Source organism: Canis lupus, chromosome 27 (assembly GCF_048164855.1).
Source record: "Canis lupus baileyi chromosome 27, mCanLup2.hap1, whole genome shotgun sequence".
In the NCBI taxonomy this organism is placed as follows: Eukaryota; Metazoa; Chordata; class Mammalia; order Carnivora; family Canidae; genus Canis; species Canis lupus.
The window spans coordinates 19,153,823-19,176,980 of record NC_132864.1 but is presented as its reverse complement, the minus strand read 5'-3'; the positions used below and the strand labels follow the sequence as shown (position 1 = coordinate 19,176,980).

General features: G+C 45.1%; 1 long non-coding RNA gene across 1 annotated transcript in view; it reads left to right on the top strand.

Moving 5' to 3' along the window:
* The first annotated feature begins 10,218 nt into the window (after positions 1 to 10,218).
* The window catches only part of LOC140618976 (uncharacterized), a 65,451-nt gene continuing 52,511 nt past the window's right edge, over positions 10,219 to 23,158 (top strand). Inside the window, exons 1-2 of the long non-coding RNA XR_012018948.1 lie at positions 10,219 to 10,337; positions 11,063 to 11,244. This is a non-coding gene — a long non-coding RNA (uncharacterized lncRNA). The remainder of the gene's footprint in view (positions 10,338 to 11,062; positions 11,245 to 23,158) is intronic.

Here is a 23,158-nt window from a genome sequence, read left to right as displayed (position 1 = left end):
CCCAGGGGCAGGGAGTTTGCACAGGACATTTTCCATGTTGCTCACTGCTGCAATTCCAGAGTCTCAAGGCACTCGGTGATTTTTTTTTTTCCTGGCTTAAAAGGACCGTGTAATCCCGTGTTATAATAGAGGGGTGCATTTAGAAACTCCAGAGCTTAGGGAACTATCTTGATTCCTTTCATTTGGGAAACCAATGAATATTCGTTGAGTGTTTATCATGTGCTGGGCACTTGTCAGGCTTTGGGGACACAGCAGTAACAAGAGAGACAAGGTCCCTGCCCTCATGAGGTTGCCTTCTACTGAGGAGAGAGGGATGATACACTCAACAAAGCAAATTAATTACAAAGAGAATTTTAGATAGTGACAAGTTCCCTCAAGAAAGTTCAACAGAATCACGTAGAAGAGAGTCGGCACACAGGATTTATTAGAGGAGTGAATGAATGCGTGAATGAATGAATAGAAACTATACACAAGGCTTTCCTGATTGGGGATTCCACTTAAGCAATCTATCCACATGCTGCAGGACAATCATCCACGCTCCCTACGTTCCCACAAACTAGTGCTGCTTTTTTAAGTATTCACCTTCTGTTGAATATTAATACCAGCCAAGTGAGTATCCTAAGTATAAAGCTGGATTAAATCTCACAAACCGAACACATCCAGATCAAGAAGCAGAACGTTATCAGCACTTTCACAACCCCCCTTGTGCTCCTTTCTCACCATTATTAACCCCATCCTGACCTGCAGCATTTGCTGGGTTTTAAACCCGTAGGCTTATCGAGATTGGAGTGGAAGGCTAAACAGCATGACTTCCCATTTGCAGTGCACGCTTTTGCAAATAGAGGACCGCAACCTGGGACATCTCCCCGAGTAACAGGCATCCGCTCTGTGCCGGCAAACGTGCTAGTGGGCACCTGTCTCCTCTCCTAACAGCAGCGTCAGCAGCTATACTCTCTCCTTTTAGTTCTAGCCGACAGCTTTTGGCAGATTAGGAATTCCAAGGATACTTCTGGACACCAACGGCCTCAGCACTCATGGTAAACCTTTCCACATGCAGGCTGCATGAGCATCAGGGAGCCAATGGAAATATTTTGCTCTCGGTTGATATCATTAAACATCTTCCCCTCTCTGCTGCTTTTGTTTTATTTTAAAATCCTGACTCAAATCTGTTTTGCCAGGTTTGAGTAGAGATGCAGGAGGATGTTCGAATCAAGTCCCCCACCTCTCTGGGAAAAATTCGGGAGTGTTATGTCAAAGGCCACATGACTAGTTTGTTTCTGGGGAGGGTTGGAAATGAGTTTCTTAGGATCTACCTTCCTGCCCAGAAGGGCTCAGGCCCTGCCCTCAAGTCTTAGCCAGAAGCCCTGGGGTTAATCTTCCTAAATGACAATTAACAGGTGGGACATCTTGAAATCCCTGCGGCAAGACCTCTAGGCCTATAAATCTGCAATGGGACCAATGCTCTGAATTCTTAATCAAGCCTGTTTCCTTTATTAATCTCCAAGAGCGGCAGTGATTTATAAGACGGGCTTCCATTTGGTCCAGAAAATGAAATTCATTTCACAAACTCCAAATCAATTGGCCACGATACTTTCCTATTTCATGCTCTGCGTCACACTGATCTCTTAACTTGATTGTTCTATTACTAAGAATTCACTTAAAAGCCTCTGCTGTGTCTCTTTGCCTCACAAAAACAATATTAGCCCCGGCACACTGATCACTATGGATGCTGAGATGGAGGCTTTCAGACACTTCAATTAAAAAGGGACAGGGGATGAGCTGCAAAAGAGGGAGAGGTTCACAGAAATTTGAATCACCCTGTGCTGAGAACTGATGGAGACCCGAGGGGTGGTGGGGAGCCCATTCAAATGTGGGTTTCTGGGTGCCACCCAAGCCCTGCTGAATCAGTCCCTCTGGGAATGGGAAAATGCTTTTCTTGAGAACCCTACACAGGAAGTCCAAGATTCTAGGGACAGAGGGATCTTGTCAGGTAAGTAAAGCCGGCTTGTGTGGTCATTCAACAAATGTTCGCTGAGCACCTCCTATGTGCCAGGCACTGTGGTAGGTGCCTGGAATACATCAGTGAACAACTAGACAAGAATCTCTAGCTTCATGGACATGGTGACCACTTAATCATGGAAAAAAAATAATTATTGACACTCATCTGAATTATTAGCACTCATATGAATATGCATAAGGATATCTTCTCTGGTCCTCAGCGTGGCTCTAAGTAGTGGGGAGTGCTGCCCCTCTCTTAGAGATAGGAACATAGGGACTAGAAAAGTCAAGTTACCCAAGGTCGATACAGAGAAGAAGTGGAGCAGAGAGCTGAACTAGCCTGCTGCATGCCTGGACCGGCTTCCGGGCTTAAAGCGGGGATGGTATAGGACAAAGCACACGGCCAGTTCTTCTGTTCAAGCAACTAACAGTTAACTAAGCATCTGCTATGAATAGGCCCCTTCCTCAGAGGTGGGGACCCAAGGGTGGGCGAGATACCACGTCCTGCAGATGAGAGAGGCACATGAAGGCATAAAGGAAGTGCTAAGGGCTGCAGTGCGGTTCGCACGGGTTGCTCAGGGGTGCACCTGGCTGGGGCTCCTGGCCAGGGCTTTGGGTGGGGGGTCTACAAAGGATTCGCGTAGGAGGTGCGCACATGGGAGCTGGCTGGGCCGTGGGAATGGCGTGGGCAGTGGGGAACCGTGTGTGCAGTGGTTCTCACGTTTTCGGCCTGGCTGGAGGGGCCGCTGGTTGATGAAGCAGGAGAGGAAGCAGAGGCCAAGTCCTGGAGAGCCCCGACAGTTGCTAAGGAGTCTGGACCTTCTTGAGGGCATTTGGAAGACATTGAGTAGTTTGAGAGTTTCAGACTTCAATCTCAGAAAGAACCTTCGTGTCCGAATGGATTCTGTAGAAAACGAGTTTAGGTGGAGTGAGAAGACCACTTGGGCAGGCAGGTCAGAGGCGATGGGAAGAAACGCGCCCCAGGGTTGTCTCAGCAACCCCACACCTGAGTCTGTCCAGAGGTGGAGACGGTCGGGAAACTGCTCTTCAGGGAAATGGTACGAGGGTACCCCTCAGCGGGGATGTAGCCATCTGATACGAATTAGTCACACTTGAGAGTGGCTTCCAGGAGGCAAGAGCCAGGACGAGGCAGGCGCTGCTGGTTCCATGATGTAGATCCTGGTAGCCGGGAGCCTTGTCCGTGCTAATAATCTCCAGATCATTTGGGCCGTATACACGCATTACCCAGCCAATGGCCCACTCGGCTGGGGCAAGAGGCCACGGGCCAGGAGCACGCCACATCCCTTGTGGGGTTTGTCGGATTCAGGGTATTTTTGCTGGTAGCAGGGGGAAGTGAAGAGCAGGGATGTGTAGGCAGAACGAGTGTTGGCCCCGCTAATGGGTGCCGCCTGGTGACCTTTGGGTGATAATGGTGTCAGGCACACGATAAAGATGTGATGGCAGGAAACACCCTATGTTTACAGAGCAATTTTCTCAGCATGGGTTCAAAGTGCAAAGTGCCTGTGTTAATTTGGAAATCCTCAGAGCAGCTCAGAAATGTGAGAGCATGTCTATAATAGCCGGGGTGCTATTGCTGGAGGTCTGAGTGCCGCAGTGTGTCACGTCGTGGTCGTCATCGCTATCAACCTCAGCGTCACCATCGTCACCATCATCATCGTCGCCTTCCCTCCACTCCTTGGAATCTCCTGTGAGCCAAACTGTGCTGATATCATTTCCTATGCCTGTATCCTCACAGTGACCACAAGGCTCTGCAGGATCTGACCCTTTGAATCTTCTCTGCGTCCCACCCTATTCACTCTCCAGCCTCAGTGACCTACCTCCTTGCTGCATTTGACTGTATTGGACATGCTGCCACCTCAGGACCTTTGCACGGGCTATTCTCTCTGACTCCCCCCCCCCCCCCACACTCTCACTCACCTTCTTCAAGTCCCTGCTCAAATATCTCCTTCTTGGGGAGACTCACCCTGACCACCTTATTTAATACTGGACCATTTTTCTCTCTCCCATACTCCTAATCCTGCTACTTTGTTCTACTTTCCTTCCAGAGAGCTTATCTTCTAACACTCAAAATAATTTATGTCTTTCTTAATGTTTATTATCTGTTTCCCCTTATGGGCATATGAACTTTCGGAGAATATAAGCTCCATAATGATGGAGAATTTTATTGGTTTTGTTGCTTTTTATATTCCCCAGTGCTGAGCACCATATTGAGAAGGTATAGGTATGCGCAGTTGATTATATGACTAATCTAACCCATAGAGTAATTCTATAAGGTAGAGGTTAGTTAGCCTCCTTTTATAGAGGAGGAAACTGAGGTTCATCCATTATCTCCAGGTGACATAGGAGAGTGGCTGATTTGAACATAGTTCTGATTCCAAAGAAGCCCCTGCCTACCGCTCTTTGTTGGGTTGAATCAAGGGAGGGGCATTGGGAAATCATTCAGCTAAGCCTAAAGTTACTTGATATGAAGAAAGAGATTCATCTTTCTGGAACCCTACCTGCATGTTTCCTATAGAGTCAAGCCTCTTCTCATTAGCAGCTGGTTTTTGATGTACCATGTGAGACATGGTGAAGCCACTTGTGTTGGAAAAATCTCGAAGGATCAGTATATTTCAGCATATCAGGAAGTGGGGTAAAACTCCAGGAGGAGATAAACCTGTCTAGATGACATCTCATGGGAATCACTGAAATCCTTCCTGCCTCTGCTCACCATCACTGAGATCTAGAATTTTCCATGTGGGAACCTAGAACACTTTGCTGTACTGACCTTATTGATGAGGTTTATAGGGACCCTTTGTTTCCCCTGACTTCTCTTTGAAGGACCTCCTCTGCTCACAAGTCACACGGCTTGGGTAGGGCTCAAGTCACACCTGCTCCCATCAGATCCAAAGCTGGGCATGAGACTAGGTCTGGCCTATGGGGGTGATCCATCCCTGGGCCCTGGTGACTGGTGGTGAGACACAAATGGGTCTAATGAGAATCTGCTCTGGGACTTTTTGCTGGAGCCCTCGAGAAAGAGTGATTCTGTTTTCCAGCAGGGAAATCCCATCCATTACCACCTGTCTGTGAGTTTAGCCCTCCTGGGTGGGAGCAGGGTGAAGCATTTTCCAAGCCTGTGTACAGTAAAAAGTTAGGGGAGTAAAGGAGCAATGGCAGTCCAGTCTGGGCCTTTGCATTTCTTCCTGTTCTTCCATCCTATGGGGCTGGGCGTTGATATGCTGCTGACCAGCAGCCGAGAATAGCCTGGCGCTGATCCCAGAGGCTGTCCTCCCCCATCAAGGACTCGGAGGACAGAACAATCTATGCCCTGTAGCAGTAGGTTTTCCACCTCGCACCTGATAAGCTGGAGCTGAATTTAACGAAAGCCCATCAGATGGGACACATTTTCAGGAATAAGACGCTCCTCTCGGTCCCACTGGAGGGTGATGGAGACACTGGTGGACTTAATGCGTTGCTGGCCCAGACCCAGGCTCTGGCAGTCCATTCCTCTCAAATTCCTCTGTAATCAGCTAAATTAGCCCATTGATAGAGCAGCTCATCAAGGGGCAGCTTGGAGGAGGGAGTGATGGACGGTCACCTTTTCAAGGAGCTCTGGGCTGGGGGATAAATGGCCTATTTACTCATGAGGTTGCAATTGAGTGCTCTCCCTAGGTCAATAATTTTTCCTTTCTTGCCCTCACTCTTCCTGGTCCTGGGCAGAAAAGAGGCCCATGCCACATCAGGTCTGACTCCTTCCTGAGCCGGAGCACAAAGCTGGTGCTTAACCCCCTCATTGCTGCCTGAGCACAGATGTTCTCTTAGGAGGGAGATCTCACCTTTATAAATACCTCCCATGCCCGATGGTAATGGGAGAGACCTCCCCACAATTATCCCACAGGATAGACAGAGTTGCGAATACATAGGTCCCTATAAAATCTCTCCTATTACGGGGTACTCCCATAAATATTTTATTTAGAGTAGCAAAGTCCTATTTGGGAATGATTTGAAATTCAAGGCTGGTTCTCTGTGGGGTTCCCACATTCACGTGTCAGAACCAGAGAGATGTGAGGGTGATTCCAGGAGCTATGACTCAGAACTGCCAGTGTTTGATGTCATGCAAACAAGCCTTCTTACGCTCACTTTACAAACAGCTCTGTAAGCAGTGATGTCGTAGAGATCGCAAATAGACAATTACAGGATAAAGAGGGGAAAACATAGCTGTCTCAACTGTCCCCACATTACAAGCGCCAGTACCTGTGGCCCAGGACCACATTTCCAGGGATGGGCACAGGATGTGCGTTTCTAAGCAACATATGTAGGAGTGAACGTGACATGAATTGGAACATCATGCAAGATCGTACCGAAAAGTGGCTTTCTTAGGACAAAGATGTAGGCAAAGAATTTGAAGTAAAGTGTTCCCTGATCTGTATGAGTGAGAGAAAGTAGATTCCCTACCTCAGCGTTCTTTTACGATATATGTCATTTTAAAATATGTCAAGTTTAATAAATTTTATATGATAAGTAAATATGTGACTCCTTCATCTAGTTTCTTAAAGTCTGGAAGCTCAATTAATGTATATAGGACTTTTAAAGATTGCTTTTAGATCTTCTCAACGGGAAAAGCGTGGATCACCTTAGATGTTGGAGCCATCTTCTATTTGGACGTGTCTTACATTCAGATGCATGTCAGAGGATCTTGGGTATTTCTGAGGGCCCAGGGGTAGTTTCTGGAGAGATCTGGATAATTTTTCTTGTGGTGTTAGCTTTAAACGTGTTTAACCTTTCCTACTGTTTTAAATGCACTTGGAAAAGCAAGCTAGAAAAAAGAACGCATGTTTGTTTTAGGATAGCATTTCCCAAAGTGAACTCCGTTCTGGGATATGCTTCATAAGAAAATAGTTCCATGATCAAATAAGTTTGGGCCATGCTGCACTCAATTGCACTCTCTTTGACATATCAAAAGCTCTGGTAAGTCCTGCAATAAGGGAACCTACGAATCAAAAAGAATTTAACCTAGGACTCCCTAAATTTATCATACTTTGAAAGTCTTTTCTTACAAAACACTTATTACCATCACACAAAACAAAACAGAGTGGTATCCAAGAAACAATTCAGGAAACCCTGAACTAGGGGTACCAAAATTTCAAGGGGGGGGGGGGACTCACAAAATATGAAAGAAATTGCATGATTCATTGGTGATATTTAGATAGTTGAGGGCGTCTAGGTATTTAACTGACCACAGTCAAAGTCTATCTCTTTCCCTCTGACAGAGTCTGCAGGCTGTTACCGTGTGCTCCGTGGTAGACTTGGACTCAAATTCTGGCCTTGCTGCTAAGTCCTGTGTGCTCTTGGGCAGGTGTCTTCCCCTCTCTGAGCCTCAGTTACCTCCTTTGTAAAAAAAGGGAACCAATAAGTACTCTCCTTAAAGGATTTCTATGGAAGTTGAAATGAGATGGTGCAGAAGTAGCTAGCATCGTGCCCGACACTCCTAAGTGCCCAGGCAATGATCTCCACTATTTGCTGCAATATTTCCTCTCAAAGCCCGTGAACTTTGTTGGCTTGTTCACGTGGCTCAGCTTCATTTGTTCAGGTTTCTGGAATTGAGCTGAGAAAAGAGAATGTGGGATTTAGAAAATTTGGGCAGATTTTACTGTCAAGGTATATATCTGGGAGAATGCAAATGACCTCCTGATTCCTACCTGAGAGAATCAGGGAGACTCACTTCCTGTTCTCCACTCCACACGGGGGTACCCCCCCCCAGGAGTGTGGCCGCATCATAACTAGCTCACCAGAAATGAGACTGTTGGAAAGTTCAGAATTCATGGGATTCCTTTTAGGAGAGAGGTCAGCTTTGTTCATTAAAACACACACACACAGCACTTCATTGTATTTTAATGACAAGAGTCAAATGCACACATTGTAGAAATTCAGATATGTATGTGTTTGCTGTGAACGGTGAGAACCTTCCTTTCATCAGTGTTATTCTCCGGAGGTGAACTTTGCCAGGTTTGTTTCCTTGTGGGTCTTTCCTATATAAAGGCAAACAACAATGACAACAATAATAACAAGAAGCATTTTTTTTTTCAGTGCTTAATATGTGTCAAGCAAATGAAAATGTTTTCCACGTACTCTCACTTCACTTCTACATCACTGTGGATGTAGGAACTACAGTTTCACCTTATTTTAAGGTGAGGCAATTGGCATTCAGAGAGGTTAAGAAAACCCAAGATCACAGTTAGCCACTAGTGGGGCTGGAATGTGAACTCCAGTTTGTTCAATGAGGGTCTGCATCCTTAATCATTAACACACACACACACATACAGGCACGCACCCTCATCTCCAACCCACAATTTCTTTTTTTTTTAAGATTTTATTTATTTATTTATGAGAGACCCAGAGAGAGAGAGAGAGAGAGGTAGAGAGAGAAGCAGGCTCCATGCAGGAAGCCTGATGTGGGACTTGATCCTGGGACTCTGGGATCAGGCCCCGGGCCAAAGGTAGATACACAACTACTGAGCCACCCAGGTGTCCCCACAATTTCTATCACTGTATAGGATCACATTATCCCCAGTGGTCTGCAACTCTTTTTTTCCTTAACAGTACATCATGAACACCCTTCCTTGACAGGACCTATAGCTCTCACTGCTTCAACATCTAGGCAAGATTCCATTATGGGGATGAACATAATTTATTTAACCAGTTCCCTGCTGATAGGCATTTGTCCATTTGCAACTCTGTACTGTCCCTCCTCGGCCCCAGAAGGGCTGGGCTTCCTCCAGCTCTCGGGCTTTAAGAGGAGACTCAGCAGAGTGTCTCCATCAATCTAAGCGAGTGGTCTTTAAAAATACATAACCCAAAAAATAAGGCTCCATTAAACAAACTTATAAAATATGAATGGGTTGCTTACCCTGCCCCTTGTCCAAGAACATAAGGGTCATCCCCTTGCACCTTAGGAAGGTGAGGCTTCTAGGGTCTCTCTGTGTATTTACAAGAGGGGTGTCACCCTGCCGAGGTGCTGGGGCTTGAGTCCAGTGAGACTGTGAACCTCAAATGGGAAAGGAGGTAATTTGCTGAGCTACGAAGCACAGCTAAAACGTGCCTAAGTGTGTGTAGGTGCATATGTGTGTTCATGCGCGCATGTGTCAAATCACACGCTAACCCAAAATGTGTTCAGATTAGCTCTTAGTGAAGCGGTGGATTGACCAGACACCTGTGCAGAGGCAGGGTCCTTTATGGTTAAGGCTGTGGACATGAAGCCAGCCTGCTTGGTTTGGAGGCCGTGTGCCAGCTTTGTAATCTTGGGCAAGTCACTCAATCTCTCTGTCTCAGCTTTCTCGTCTAGAAAATGAGAGCAGTGACACTCCCTACCCTGCAGGATGATTGTGAGGATCGAATGAGTTCAACAGGTACAGCAGTAAGCACCTGCATGCAGGTAGTATTACACCTGGGGTGGTTGGTATTGGTCTTAGATTTGCGTACGCCATTTAAAATCTTTCAGAATTACGCAGCTAACACATGGTCAGCGCAAAAGCAGGATTGATTAGGAAAGTAAGACACCACACCTTTGCTCCCTCAATCACCTGGAGCTCCACCATCTAGGAAAATCCACTGTGAACATTTTGGTTTGTAACATTCTAAACATTTTCCTTTGTGGGTATATGGCTTCTCTTTTGCACACCCACACGTGCACTCATACCCACACACTTACATTAGATATATGATGTCATTATATAAAACTTCTAGCTCAGGTACTCCTTTATAACTCATTTTTTTTTCACCTCAAACATTATCAACACGCCCACTGTGTTCTTTTGTTAGGGCTCCCATCACAAAGCAGCACAGACTGGGTGGCTTAAACAAGGGAAATGTATTTTCACAATTCTGGAGACTGGCAGTCTGAGATCGGGGTGTGAGCAGGGTGTGAGCTTTTGAAGCCTTTCGCCCTGGCTTGTGGATGGCCTTCTTCCCCGTGTCCTCACATGGTCTTCCCTCTGTGTGCATCTGTGTCCTACTCCTCTTCTTGTAGGGACACTAGTCGTATTAGATTAGGACCTAATGAACTCATTTTAACGTAATCACTTCTGCAGAGATTGTCTCTAAACACTGTCGTATTCTCAGGTACAGGGGCTTAGGACCTCAACATATGAATTTTGAGATGATACCACCCAGCTCATAATACCCATTATTGGGTCATTGATCACAAATACACAGGGATCCCAAGTACATATTATCTGTGTGAAGACTGGTCAGCTGGTATTGGTTGGGTGGAAAGGTCAGTGTTCAGAAGGGTTCTGAGGTCCTCTCTAAGCACACTGGAAAAGATGAAGCTAATGCCTGGTGTAAGTGAAAGCCTAGGGAGTGCTGCTACACTTGCAGTGGATTGTCCTTTGGGCTGAACCCAACGTGAGCTGACCTGCTTTATGGTTTGGTTTTACCCCATCACATCACAGAGAGCCATGCAGTGTGGTAGCCACATCCAAAATGTGACTTTGCCCACAGTGGTTCCTCTCATTCTCACCACTAGAGTGATAATGATGGTTGAGGATAGATGGACGTGGTCGGGTCCACGGCGCTGACAGTCCTGGCCAGGTATCTCTCAGCTCTGAAGAATCACCTGCAACTGGCCAGACTGGTCACCTCACTTCCCCTGCTGAAATGACCCCATTGCTTTGAGATCATTTGACAATGGGGGCCAATGCTTATTCTGCTGTAGCATTGGTAAATGAGGTCTGCTTTGGGGCAAAGAAATAAGACTGGCTCACAATTTCTTTTTTGAGAGACCTTAATTCGTCAATAGTTCTTATTACATTCTTCCAGTGATTTGGGGAGGTGCAAGAAATAACTTGTGGAAATAAAGCCTTCTGTATCATTAATTTCTTCCTTCCTTTCGTATCTTTTAATTCAACAGATATTTATTGAGAGCTTAACGTACAAAGCATTATAGCCCATTTAAGAAATGCAGGAAATGAAACAGAGGAAAGGTTAGGACCTTTCTCGTACTTGATGGTTAGTCCATTTTTCTTGACTCCCATCTCATTAATCTTTTTCTTCCTCTCTTGTGCAGAAACGTTGCTATCTCAGAGACATGAGGAAGATCCTGGCTCTGTGAAGAGTGAGACAACATGTCAGCAATCAGGGGAAGGTCCTAGTGATCAAATTTAGTTCCCTCATTACTCAGATGGTGAAATGGAACTTGCAAGAAATTAAATAATTTGTCAAGGTCATACAAGTAGCTGTTGGCAGAGGGTGAGCAGGGAGCTAGGCATCCTCATTCTCACCTTTATCTCACTCTTGTGCACCCCAATTATGACTCTCTTGGTCTCTGGAAAGTCCCAAATGCATAGAAAATCAGATCCCATTTCATTAGCATTTGTAAAGAGGAGTTACATTCGGATTCTCTCCACCTAAAGGAAATTGCCAGACATTCACCTGAAATGCTTGCACGTGGTTTTTCAGAAGGGCTGAAGGACTTTGCTAACTTACCTATGAAGGAGCATCTGGTTCACCTTGTCTCCATTCTTATTGGATGTAGCCGTTCACACTAAGAACAAACCACAGACACTAAGCTTTTCCTAATTCCATAGAGGGAAAATGGCATTGGAGTTGTTTCCATTCTTACTCTTGATTTACAGCGTGGTTAGGTATTTTCTGATATGTTAATTGCCTATAGATATTTATTCTGTTTTGGGTTGCATATGCATATGTTTTTTGCACATTTTCCTATCATGGGATTTTAATTTTTCTTATTTATTTGTAAGTATACTTTGTGTAGGAATTTTAATAGCTATTTTTAAAATTAAAATGTTAACCTTCTAGATGCTGCAAATATTCAGCATAGATTTTTGCACATGATCAAGAGAATTTTTAAAAATTTAATCTTTTCTATCCAAGTGGTTATTCCACCAACTCTCTTTCTCCTAATTTTGCATATTTTGCCCATTTTTTCTTGAATAGACCCTTTGGAGTTTTGGACTTCTAAATCTCTACTTCTTTTTTTTTCCTCCTCTTTTCTTCTTTATTAATAGTTCTTTGTATCTTCCTGTGGGTTTTTGTTGTTGTTGTTGTTGTTGTTCTTTTCTAACTTCCCGGATTGATGCTCAGCTCACTTACTTGTATCCTTTTAAACACAACGATGGTAACATTTAATACTATGACTTGTGCTTCTAATTACAGCTTTGGGCACATCCCTTTCGATGTTAAAAATACCCAGTATCCTCATCACTGTTATTTTTCTTGTTGTAATTGTCGGTTTTGTTTCAAATTATTTGGGAGCATGGCTTTAAATTTCTAAGTGGTCAAGGTTTTAAAAAACACTTAGAGTAATTTCTAGTTTTATTACCTTGTGGTCAGACAATCCAATTCTGAGTCATTGTTCATTGCTTGACGTCCTGAGCTCAGATGCTCACCTATCTGACACAGGTCTGAGAATGCCTCTGCTCTTTGGGAGCTTAAAGTCAGAAAAGCCCTTTGACCCAGGATGGATTTGAAACTGCTGAAATCCCCAGAGGGTTCCTGTCTGTAGTATGGATTATAGGGATGGTTGTTGAGAAGAGCAGGGTTAGAAGGGTTAGAAGCTTCAGAATCTGCTTTTTTAATCTCTCTGCTCCATATATATTTTAAATCTGGAAGGTACCTGGTGATATCAGAGGCTAGAATTTTCTCTCTTTAGGTAGACTGAAGTCTAAAAGATATGGAACATAATGTTCCCTCTCTGCAGGGATCCAGGGTTGAAAGCTACTCATGCTCCTTCATTCAGAGAGAGTTCCAGAACTGAATATATTCCTTGGAGATCTTAATATACCTTGTATGGGTTCCCACTATATTCTAAAAGAACTGTTGGTACAGTTGATTACTGGCTACCCATAAAATTGAGTTTTAAGAAGGAGCCTAGCTAGTTGGCTGAACCTACTTTCTAAATTCACTGGAAATGCATGTTGTTGAACCATGGATTTTCATTTGAAGAAAAAAGTGTTGCCCATTATAGACTCCACTTAAAAAAATACAGCAAGGGAGAGATTTTTATTTCCATATGGATTATGTTAAGGGATGTGTGTGTGTATGTGTACACATACATAAGAAAGAGAAATGGCCCTATTATGGGAAGCCTCATTAAAGAGGCCTGGAAAAGGTTAGTCCATTTGCAGACTATACATCTTAATCTCCCCACACAGCATAGGAACCTGGAAGGCGAGAGAGAATCTACAGCCAGAGAGACCTTGGCTTTAGTCCAAGTGCTGGATCAAGTAGACCTTGCCTTTTCCCGCCGGCTACCCCTCATTAGCACTCTATATTAACCTAGAGAAACAGTTCTCCCAAGGGGCTCCAGGAAATGGGAGGACATGCAAGCCAGTTCAGAGTGGGGGAGACCCAAGTCTCCCCTCTGGTTGCTGCTCATTTGCTGGCAGGTGCATCTGGGGATTGGGCCCCTAAATGTTGGGGAGAGGAAGCCAGGAGCGTGCTATAGCTTAAAGCAGTGCTGATAGGTTGAGCGGCCTTTCACCTGTTGCTGGCTGGTTCTCATCTGTGTTAACAGCTTCCAACTGGCCTCATTATTTGAGAAACTGGAAGCCTTTGGACAAGGGCCCTAAGCTGGTTCTGCACATGCCCCCAGATCCTCTCAAGGCACTTTTAAGTTTCCATGTTGCAATGCAGAGGCGTGGGAAGGAGGCATGAGCTGGCTTCTGGCTGGAGGCTTTACCCAAAGTGCAACCTGTGACTGGTTACTCACGCTTCCCACCCTCAGTTTCCCTATGTGAAATGTGTGTGTGTGTGTGTGTGTGTGTGTTGGGGGGTATGTGGGAGGTGGAAACAGCAATTCCACTTACTTCTAAAGTCATAAGGATTAAGGAGAGAAGGAAGACAGCAAATTTTTATTTTCATTTATTTTGTATATGGTGTGTCAGGCTTTGGACTGGTGCTTTCATGGAGATGCTCAGAACATTACTCCTTCTTTATCCTCTGCAGTGCAGCTTCCCCTCTCCCTTGTCCCCTTCTCCATCTTCCCACCTAGTCTGTACCAGGCATTCCTGCCACCGTTACTCAGCCCCTGGCTCTCCAAAGCGTGACCCATTGACCAGCACCATTGGTGTCACCCAGAAGCTTGTTAGAAATGCAGAGTCTCTGGCCCTGCCTCAGATCTACTGAATTAGACACTGCATTTTAACCAGATCCCCAGGTGACTCCTGTGCAAGGTGAGGTTATTGGTGCTGCCCAACAGACTCTTCTTCACTGGGTGTGTGTATTTGTAACATCTGGGAAGCTCTCATTGAGTAACTTCTGGGCATTCTCATCAACAAAAGGAGACACTGAATGTGCCATTCATAAAGGTTGAGGCACAAAGGGGACCCAGTTCTGGATACACATGTTCTCTCTTTGTCACTACTCTTTCAAGTTTTTCATGTATATCTGAGTACATCAAGAGGAAAGACTGTACTTGGAGCCTCTATGTCCTTAACACCTTGTAAAAAGTACCTGAATATGCAGGCAATAGCAGAGTAGCTGCCCAAGGCAAGGTTAAAAATGTTTCTGGCAACTGAAGACAATTAAATCCAGGGAAAGTGAGAGGGAGTCACCGGGAGTGTTTGAGCCTGAGAGTCCTACATCCAGATGTTTTCCTAAATATCTGGTCTTCTTAGTTAAAAGTAAGCTCCTTGACAGAGCAAAGCTATATTCAAAGCTTCAGCCTCCAGCCCCTAGGGATGCACAATATGTGGCCCAATATTTATTGCCTCAACCTGGATTTTAGAACCTGAGAGCAGGAGGGTATCATTGAGATACTCAAGGATAAGAAACACATTGCAAACATGCTCCTCTTTACCTGTGCCCAGGGCAGACATCACTAATCAATTACCACACTCTCCTACAAGGAGCCCAGACTTGGATCCAGCACTGTAGACTGTTGCCAGCTGATCAGAACTACCTTGGCCTGCATCAGCGTAGTTGGCCTGAGTCCAGATCTGTGTGCCAGATTTGCTGTCTATTGGGTCAGTTCCTGAACAATCCAGTTGAATGTTCCCACAAACTAAGAATTGGTAATAGTTATGGATTTAATGAGGATGATAAAATGTGATTTTGGTAAGAGAGCAAACTTACTCCTTGAGTATGAAATCGGAGGCAAGAACTCTCTCAAATAATTGATTCTGCCAGGAGAGATGCAACACTGGACCTGTCCTTCTTGTTATTCCAACACCCAGCATCTTAATTTTCTTCAGGAAAAACCCAACTTAAGAGTTCAACTTAAGCAGCTCAGGTGGGATAGATAGATACCACCTCTCTGGTCCAGAGGCTAGCACGTGACCGACCAGTCAGAGTGTTCCATCCTTCTGACATCCCTTCTGCCCCTCAGGGGGTATGTGACCCAAGCCATGTGTGTTAGACTACCTGACAAGGTTTAGTCCCAACTTGAAGAGGGTCAAGAGTAAGTCTTTGACTTGGTGGCAGGTTGCTGGCCCTGGGATGAGTGACTTGCCCCCTGGGCTAGGTCATGCTTCAGTGCTTACCATTAAAGAAATAGGAACTTTTTGCGTAGGTGGACATGCTTGTACTTACTTGGGTAGTGGAAACTACCGGCCAACCTATGCATCTCACCAGCTACTTCTTATTTAACATGTGTCCACATGTTTTATTTTATTAGTCTAGTTTTTTTTAAAGATGCTGCATCCTACAAGATCCACAGATGGATGCTAAGACAAGCAGGTCAAAGTTTGAGAAGCCAGATATTTGTGTAATTTCAACTATTGTATCTCAAGATATTTATTAATTACAAACAGGTGAATAGTAACTTTATAGTGGAGAACCATGGCAGACAGCTTATTAACCATGTGACCAAAGTTAATGTCATTAGTACTTAGACAGCTCATCTTACACCGCTTGTCATGATGGGCTGAGAAGGATACCATGTTATTTCTGGGGCATTTTTTGCCTCAGATGCAAAACCTCCATCCAATCATGAGAAAAATCAGTAAGTCCAAAGGGAGGAATTTTCTACCAAAAAAATCCAGCTGGTTCTCTCTAAAAGTGTCACAAAAAGGTACCTCACTAGCGCAGTAGGTAATGTGTCAGTCTCATAGAAGTGTCACAAAAGATCAAGACAGACAATGGGATTGTCACATATTGAGGAAGATTAAAGAGGTATGTTAACTAAACATCATGTGGAATCCTGGTTGGATCCTGGGATGGAAAAAAAGACAATGAAAAGCTAGAGAAATCCAGATAAAGTCAATAGATTCATTGATAGTATTGTATGAATGTTAACTTTCTGGTTTTGACCATTATACTTTGGTCATGTAACATGTTAGCATTTGAAACTGGGTGAAGGGTATATGGGAACTCTCTGTACTATTTTTTTACCACTTTTCTGTGAGTCTGAAGTTATTTAAAAATAAAAAGTTAAAGGAAAAAAACCCTGATGCTGCATTTTTATTTATTTGTAAGCCAAGAAGGTAGAACACTGGCATTTTCACACACTGCTGGTGAGGTGACAAATCGAGAAATATATAGAGAGGGTTAGCATTATATATCAAAAGCCTTAAACATGAGAACTCCTTTGACCTGGCAGTCACACCTTTAGAAATTGACTAAAAAAATAATAAAACTCAACAGAACAAAACAAAACAACAAACAGGACAAGGATGCAAAATACGGACAAAGATGTTCACTGCTGTGTTGTTTATAACACCGAACAATTGGAAACAGACTTAAAATAATGGGTAGCTATTCAGAAAAATGAGGTAAATGTGTTTATATTGCTAGGGAGAGATGCCTATCTATTTAAGTGAAAAATGTAGGCAACAAAGTATGCATAGTGTAATCTTATTTATCTAAAAAAAGAAAAAGCCATAAAAAGGCTGGAAGCACACATCAAACTGGCAACCACAGATTTCTATGGGAGGTGAGATTAAGGGGACATTTAAATTTTCTCTATATTTGAATCATAACAGTCATCATATATATAATATTATAATGTATCATAATATATTATGTATGTATTATATGTATACTATATGTCAAGGGAAAAATGAAGATATGCATTTTTGAACAACAGACACATGGACGTCTATGAGGAATATAAGAAGTCAGCCTCTCCCTTTGCTCCCCCTGTCAGTGGGGTTTTCCATGTGTGGTTCCAGACTTATCAAGCCCTTATCTGCCTGCAGCAGCTGGAGTGGCGAACCCTGCCAATGGCAGGTCATAAGCCTATTAGCAAACCTGCAGAATTGCAGGTGTTTTTGTTGACTGTGAACTCAGAGTAAAGGTGAAGGTGTGGGTCCGTCCGGGTAATCTCCAGGCAGGAAGTGATCTGGCCCCCTTGAGGTGGGCTTCTGAAAGTTTGAGACCTCCAGTGGGGACTCAAGACTCAGAGTGGGGAAGGAGGAGGGAATTCAGATGGTAAGAAAGGAAGCAGAAGAGAGTCCCTTGTGAACCTGGGAAGGACCTGGGAAGGACCACCACCTGACTCCTACTGTCCATGGAGAGATGGTGAATAGGGACTTTGGGGGAAAGATGAACTGATGGGGTGGGGGTGGAATTCAGTAGTAGGGCCAACAGCCACCTATAGCCAGAGACATGGAGAATGTACAGAGAAAGAGCTGTCAATCTGATGTTTGGGCAAGTCATGTAATCTCTTTAAGCCTCAGTTTCTCCATCTGTAAAATGGTCATACCATCTATGTGTGGTTGTCATGATGTAAAATGTAATAATGTAGAGGCAGCACTTAGCTCCGTGCCTGGCGTCTAGAAAGTGCTCCCAAATGGTACTTATAATGAACATTTCTGTTACTGGGCATCTTCCCTTTGGTCTTTTCTCACGGCCCCAACCAACTTGGGCCCCTGCCTTGCCTTATCTATGGTTTGTACTAAATACTTTGACCCACAATTACATATCACCTTCAATGGTTTCGTAAGTGTTCTGTACATGGTTTCCTCATATCTATGCCCTTCTCTCTGATTTGAGACTTCTCTCTGATTCGAAACCCAATATTCCACGTTAACTGCCAGATACAGCAGTGAGCATAGTGAAATAGCTTGGCCAGTAATAATGTCATAAATCGGTTAGAATTTGTCAGTTTCTGGGCCTTTCTAGGTGGGGTGCTGTTGGTCTGACTTCCAAGCTGGAATCAAATGCCTTCTTAAAATCAGAAAAGTTCTTAAATTTCTCTCCAGAACAATCCCTTAAAGGCAAAAGTGGGGAAGACCCAGATTTTCTGGGTAGTAACAGTGTATATAGAGGCCCTTGTTGATAATTTGAACACAAAATTATGAATGAGAAATTCCTAGGGCCTGGCAAGGAGCGTGTGTGTGTGTGTGTGTGTGTGTGTGTGTGTGTCCATATACAACAGTGCCATCCAGGATATGTCCAAGAATTGGAGTCATAGAGAGAAGTACCTCTGTGTGTAGTCTGGATGTTTGTCTATTCACTCACGAAAGTGTTAAAAACAGCTAAAGAGTGCAGCTTCGGTCCTTGTCCCTGCCTTCCTCATTTCTCTGGAATCACTTGTCTACTTCAAAGGGCCTGTGGAAAGTCCTCTCTTCCTGGCCCCAGGCTAGGAGCGGAGCACACGGAACAGAAGGAGGTGTTAACGCTGCTGCTGGCCTCACAGAGCCCACGGCCTAGTAGGGAGATGTGGGGAGACGGGTGCCCCAAGGGGCAATGACAGTGCAGGGTGATCCTCGCCCGGAGGATCAGGGTGGGGGGGGGTGCGCATCTAACCTGATGGTGGGAGTGAGTGCTTTCCAGGCTGAGATATGATGACAAGTTGCTGCCTGGAGAAGGTGAGGGTGGGGTGGGCAGGAGAGGTGCCCCAGGTGGGTGGGGACTGGAGACCTGAGCAAGGGGAACCTGCTGGGGGCTCCACAGTGGGGCAGGGAGGGGGAATCGACGATCCCTCCTGGGATAGGCCTGCTTGCCCCCACCTCTGCCCTTTCTGTTCTCTTTCCTCTGCCCTGACACCTCTTCCCACCCCGTCCACCCCAAATCTCAGAGGGAGAGCTGGAACACTCACTCGGGCAGTCAACAGTGACGCTCAGTGAAAGGGACACCGTGCCTTAAGCACAGAGCACAGCTTGACGCTCATTCTCCACGTGAGCCAAGGAAGAAGCGAGACAGGAAAGACTCCACACCTTAGCTCAGGCTGTGCCCCCCACCCCCACCTGAAGGCCATGAGCTGCTTTGGATTCAGAGTTGTCCCCACCTTTAGGGTAAAGGTCACTGCCTATGTGAAGCCTTCAATTCTTTGATTTCCAAGATGGAACTAACTTGCTGTTCCCCCAGCCACCCTTAGCCCCTCCAAGCCCTTGTACCTGCGTTTTAGCACTTAAAAGTCATTCAGCTGTGCACGGCAATAGTAAAGTGTGGCTGTCAGGAGCTTGGGCCTGGGAGTCAGACTCGGGAGGGGTCCAATGCCAGCTCTCTCTCTGATTTGCTGTGTGACCTTGGCCTGGTTACCTGACTCCTCTGAGCCACACTTTCCCCAGATGTTAAACAGACCAAATTTTGTAGAGATGTGGCACACATAAGGCATTGGGTGCAATGCTTGGCATACAGCCACCGCCAGAGCATTAGGAACAGCCACCAACCAGGGGTTTCCCTACCTCCTCCCTCACTGTGGGCCTCCTGAGGACAGGTCCCATCCCTTCTTCGCTGCTGCATTATAATAAGTGCCGGTTAATACTTAAACTGAAGCAAGCCTGGAGACTGCCTTCTCTACCCAGAACGGATTCCTCAGCAGCCTCCCTGGGGTCCTGCCATGGATTCCTTATTTCTTCTTTCAGTGAACTATTTATTGAATATGAGGCTCCAAGGGATTTGGGAGTATACAAGCCCAGCCACATAGAGATTATAGCTTATGGGGGAAAGGCTGGTATTAAAACAAGGACCCAAGCAATTATTTAAATATTATTGTGATAAGTTCCAGGAGGTATAGGCAAAGAGACCATCAAAGTATATGAAAGGGGCCCTTGATCCACTCTGGGAAGGGGGTGGCCAGTAAAGTGTTCCCAAGGAAGGGAAGTCAGAGGAATCCGGAAGATGCGTAGGAGTTACATGAGGGAAGGACTTTCAAGGCAGAGGGAATGGCTTGTGCAAAGATCCCCGGATAGACCTGAGCAGAGAATGTTAGTGAAAATGAAGGAAGGCCAATAATGTGGCCAGAGTTCAAGGCCAAAGGCAACATGGGAGGGGTAGGATCAGAGAAGTAGACAGGAACAATACCCTTTTGGCCATGGTGAGAAATCTGGACTTTATTTTGGGGATGATGGTCCCGAAAGAGCACTGGGGCCCGAATGGGCACTCGGGTGCCTTCAGAACCCCCGAGAATGCTGGAATGCCCCTGGCCCCTCTCCCACCTGGGGCTTATCAGAGAAATGTCTCAAGCATGGGAATTCCCATTTAAGGCCCAGGATGTGGCCAGCTCATCACCCGGTCCCCTGCAATGGCACGAACCAAGGAGGCATGGAGAGGGGGAGCAGAGGTGGGAAAATGACCGAGAATGGTGGGGATTTCCACAACTTCCTTCACACACCACGGGTAGGCCGAACCAGCAACGAGGACATTGTAGAGCAGCAGAGGCAGTGAGATTCACTTAAATCCCTGCCATGTGCTGGACAAGTTACTGAACTTGTCTAAACCTCAGTTTTCACCTCTGTAAAATGGGTATAAGAAGAGGGAGCATCTCATGGGACTTTTAGGAAATTACCTGAGATAATACAAATGTTTAGCACAATGTGGTGCTCAGCCTGTGCCCAGTTACTCCCCCAGCCAGGAGATGCTATCCCCCCTCCGAGAAAAACCCAAAAACATCAGGCCATGGTTGGCTACTGCGTCACCTTCCTGTTGTTGCTGTTGATGTTTTATCTGTAAGCATCTTTTGCATTTCTATTAGTTAAACGTTTGGGAGAGTATCTTTTTAAGCTTGGAACATGGAAGAAGAGTCTCCATAGCGGTTGTGTGTGGCTTCAGATCCCACTGGTGTGGAATCCTTTCCTTCCTAGCAAAGCTCCTCTTGCACCCTCAGTAACGTTCTCTACTCAGTCCCGTCCATGGCTTAGGCCCATGCTGCCTCCACCTGAAATACCCTTTCCGTCTCCTCTGGTCCAAATTCCATTAGTCTTTAGGACTCACTTCAATCACACCACCTTCCTGAACCCTCTAAATGTTCTACTCATCTATGCTTTCTTCAAAGCCTTATACATCTGTAATTTTATTCTTTCAATTTTGTCTGTCTTACTTTCTTTACTTGATCGTTGAGGTCAGAAAGAGGAGTCCTTCCTCATAGCTGCAAAATGGCTACAAGGGACCCAGACATCACATCCTCTCAGCTTCATTATCCAGAGGAAAAGAGTTTTGAGCTTCACTGGCAGGATTTGGGTCAAAGTTTATCTATGAACCAATCATGGTACCCACAGGATGCACAGGGTGATTAGGTTAGATTGGTGATTGGCAAAATTGTTCTTAGAGGGCCAGTTAGTAAATATTTTAGGCTGTAGATCATATGATCTCCACTGCAACTATAAACTCTGCTGTTACGTTAGAGCATGAAAAAAGTCACAGGCCATAGGAAAATGAATGGCCATGTCTGTATCTCAATCAAATTTATTTACAAAAGCAAGTGACTGACTCATGGGCTGTAGTTTGCTGACTCCTGGCTAAGACCAATTAAAGCCCCATGCTTGCAGCGAGATGAACCCAAACCAGATAGTCTGAGTGTGTGAAGAGTGAAATTCAGGGTGCTATTTTACCACAGGAAAAGGCAGGAAAAAAGCAACATATTGGCTACAAGAATCATTGTCAAGTAAGGGTCTCCAAGCCATCAATCGATCTCATTCAGTGTGTTTAAGTAGTAAGAAGGGAACCAAGTTTGTGGGCTTAGAGAACTGCCTTATTCCCAAGGGCTCCTCCATACTTCACGGGGAGGGGGCAGTTGGCTGGAAAACGCTCTCATTTATGTATACCCTCTAGCTTTCCAACACACTTTCAAATTTATGATTTCAAGGTCATAAAGGCCAAGTGCAGAAGAAGGTCAAGCACGGGATTATCCTCATTTTTTACAGATGTGGAGACTTAACTTCTAGGTGTGAAATGGAAGTCTTGAAGCAAGAAACAGTACATTTTAAATACTGGTCATAGAAGATGAGTAGCCATCCTACAAATACCCATACGTACCTCTGTACCACTGCTTCCCGCCCATCCTCATGGCAGACATCATTAATCCATCACTGCACTCTTTCCCACTGAGCTTGGAGGGTGTCTCCGAATCCTTACCATAACAGGGCTGGAGGCAGCCACCCACATTTGCTCTGGGTTAGCACATAAGAGAAAACACAATTGTTGATTTGAGTTGATCATGTAGTGCTCGTGGAATTACCAAGTTACTCAATGCTCTCACTTGTGGCTGTTATTTCAGTGCTTACTATCTACCTGGAGTCATGCTCATCTCATTTCTTTTTCAGAAGAATTCTGGGTAGGTGTCACAGATTCCCTAGTGCCCTTTTCACATCTACTCCAGTCCATTCTGATTTCAGCCTCATTGTGGTGGACAGTTCCCTGTGAACTCAGACACACCTCACGGTGACAATCGCAAGGAGCGACTCTATTTTGGCATTTGTCCCAGGGCCTTCTCTGATGTCCTGAGAGCCTGCTAGGTGGTACTCAGGCTCTGTGGAGAAGTGCAGGGACTTAACCAATGGATGATGAGAGTCACTGAAGAAAAACCACAGCCTCCTATACCCCGGGGTATAGTTCTGAGATGCATTCTGTATGCTTCTCAGGAGGTCCCTGCAAAATCAAGACGCTATTGCCTATGGCAGAAACCATGATAACACACTCACAAAAATGGCTTTTCTCCCTTTCTTCATTTGCTCACTCCTGCTTCTTGGGATTGCTTTTCCAATAAGTTTGTGCACGCAAGTTTGTGACTTAGGCTCTGTTTTTCAAGAGAATGCCCAGAACGACTAGGACAATTAGGACACCAGCTAGGTCAACCATGAGTCTCCATTTTATCTATCAGAAAACCAACTCCAGCCATTCAGGGGACTTCTCCAAGGTCACACAGCTGGTTTTTCTGATCCTAGACTTCATGTTCTTATCCGCCAGGCAGTACTGCTCTACCAACAGGACTTCAGATCACAGATGGGCACCAAGCAATAGTGTTCTCGTACATTCAGTG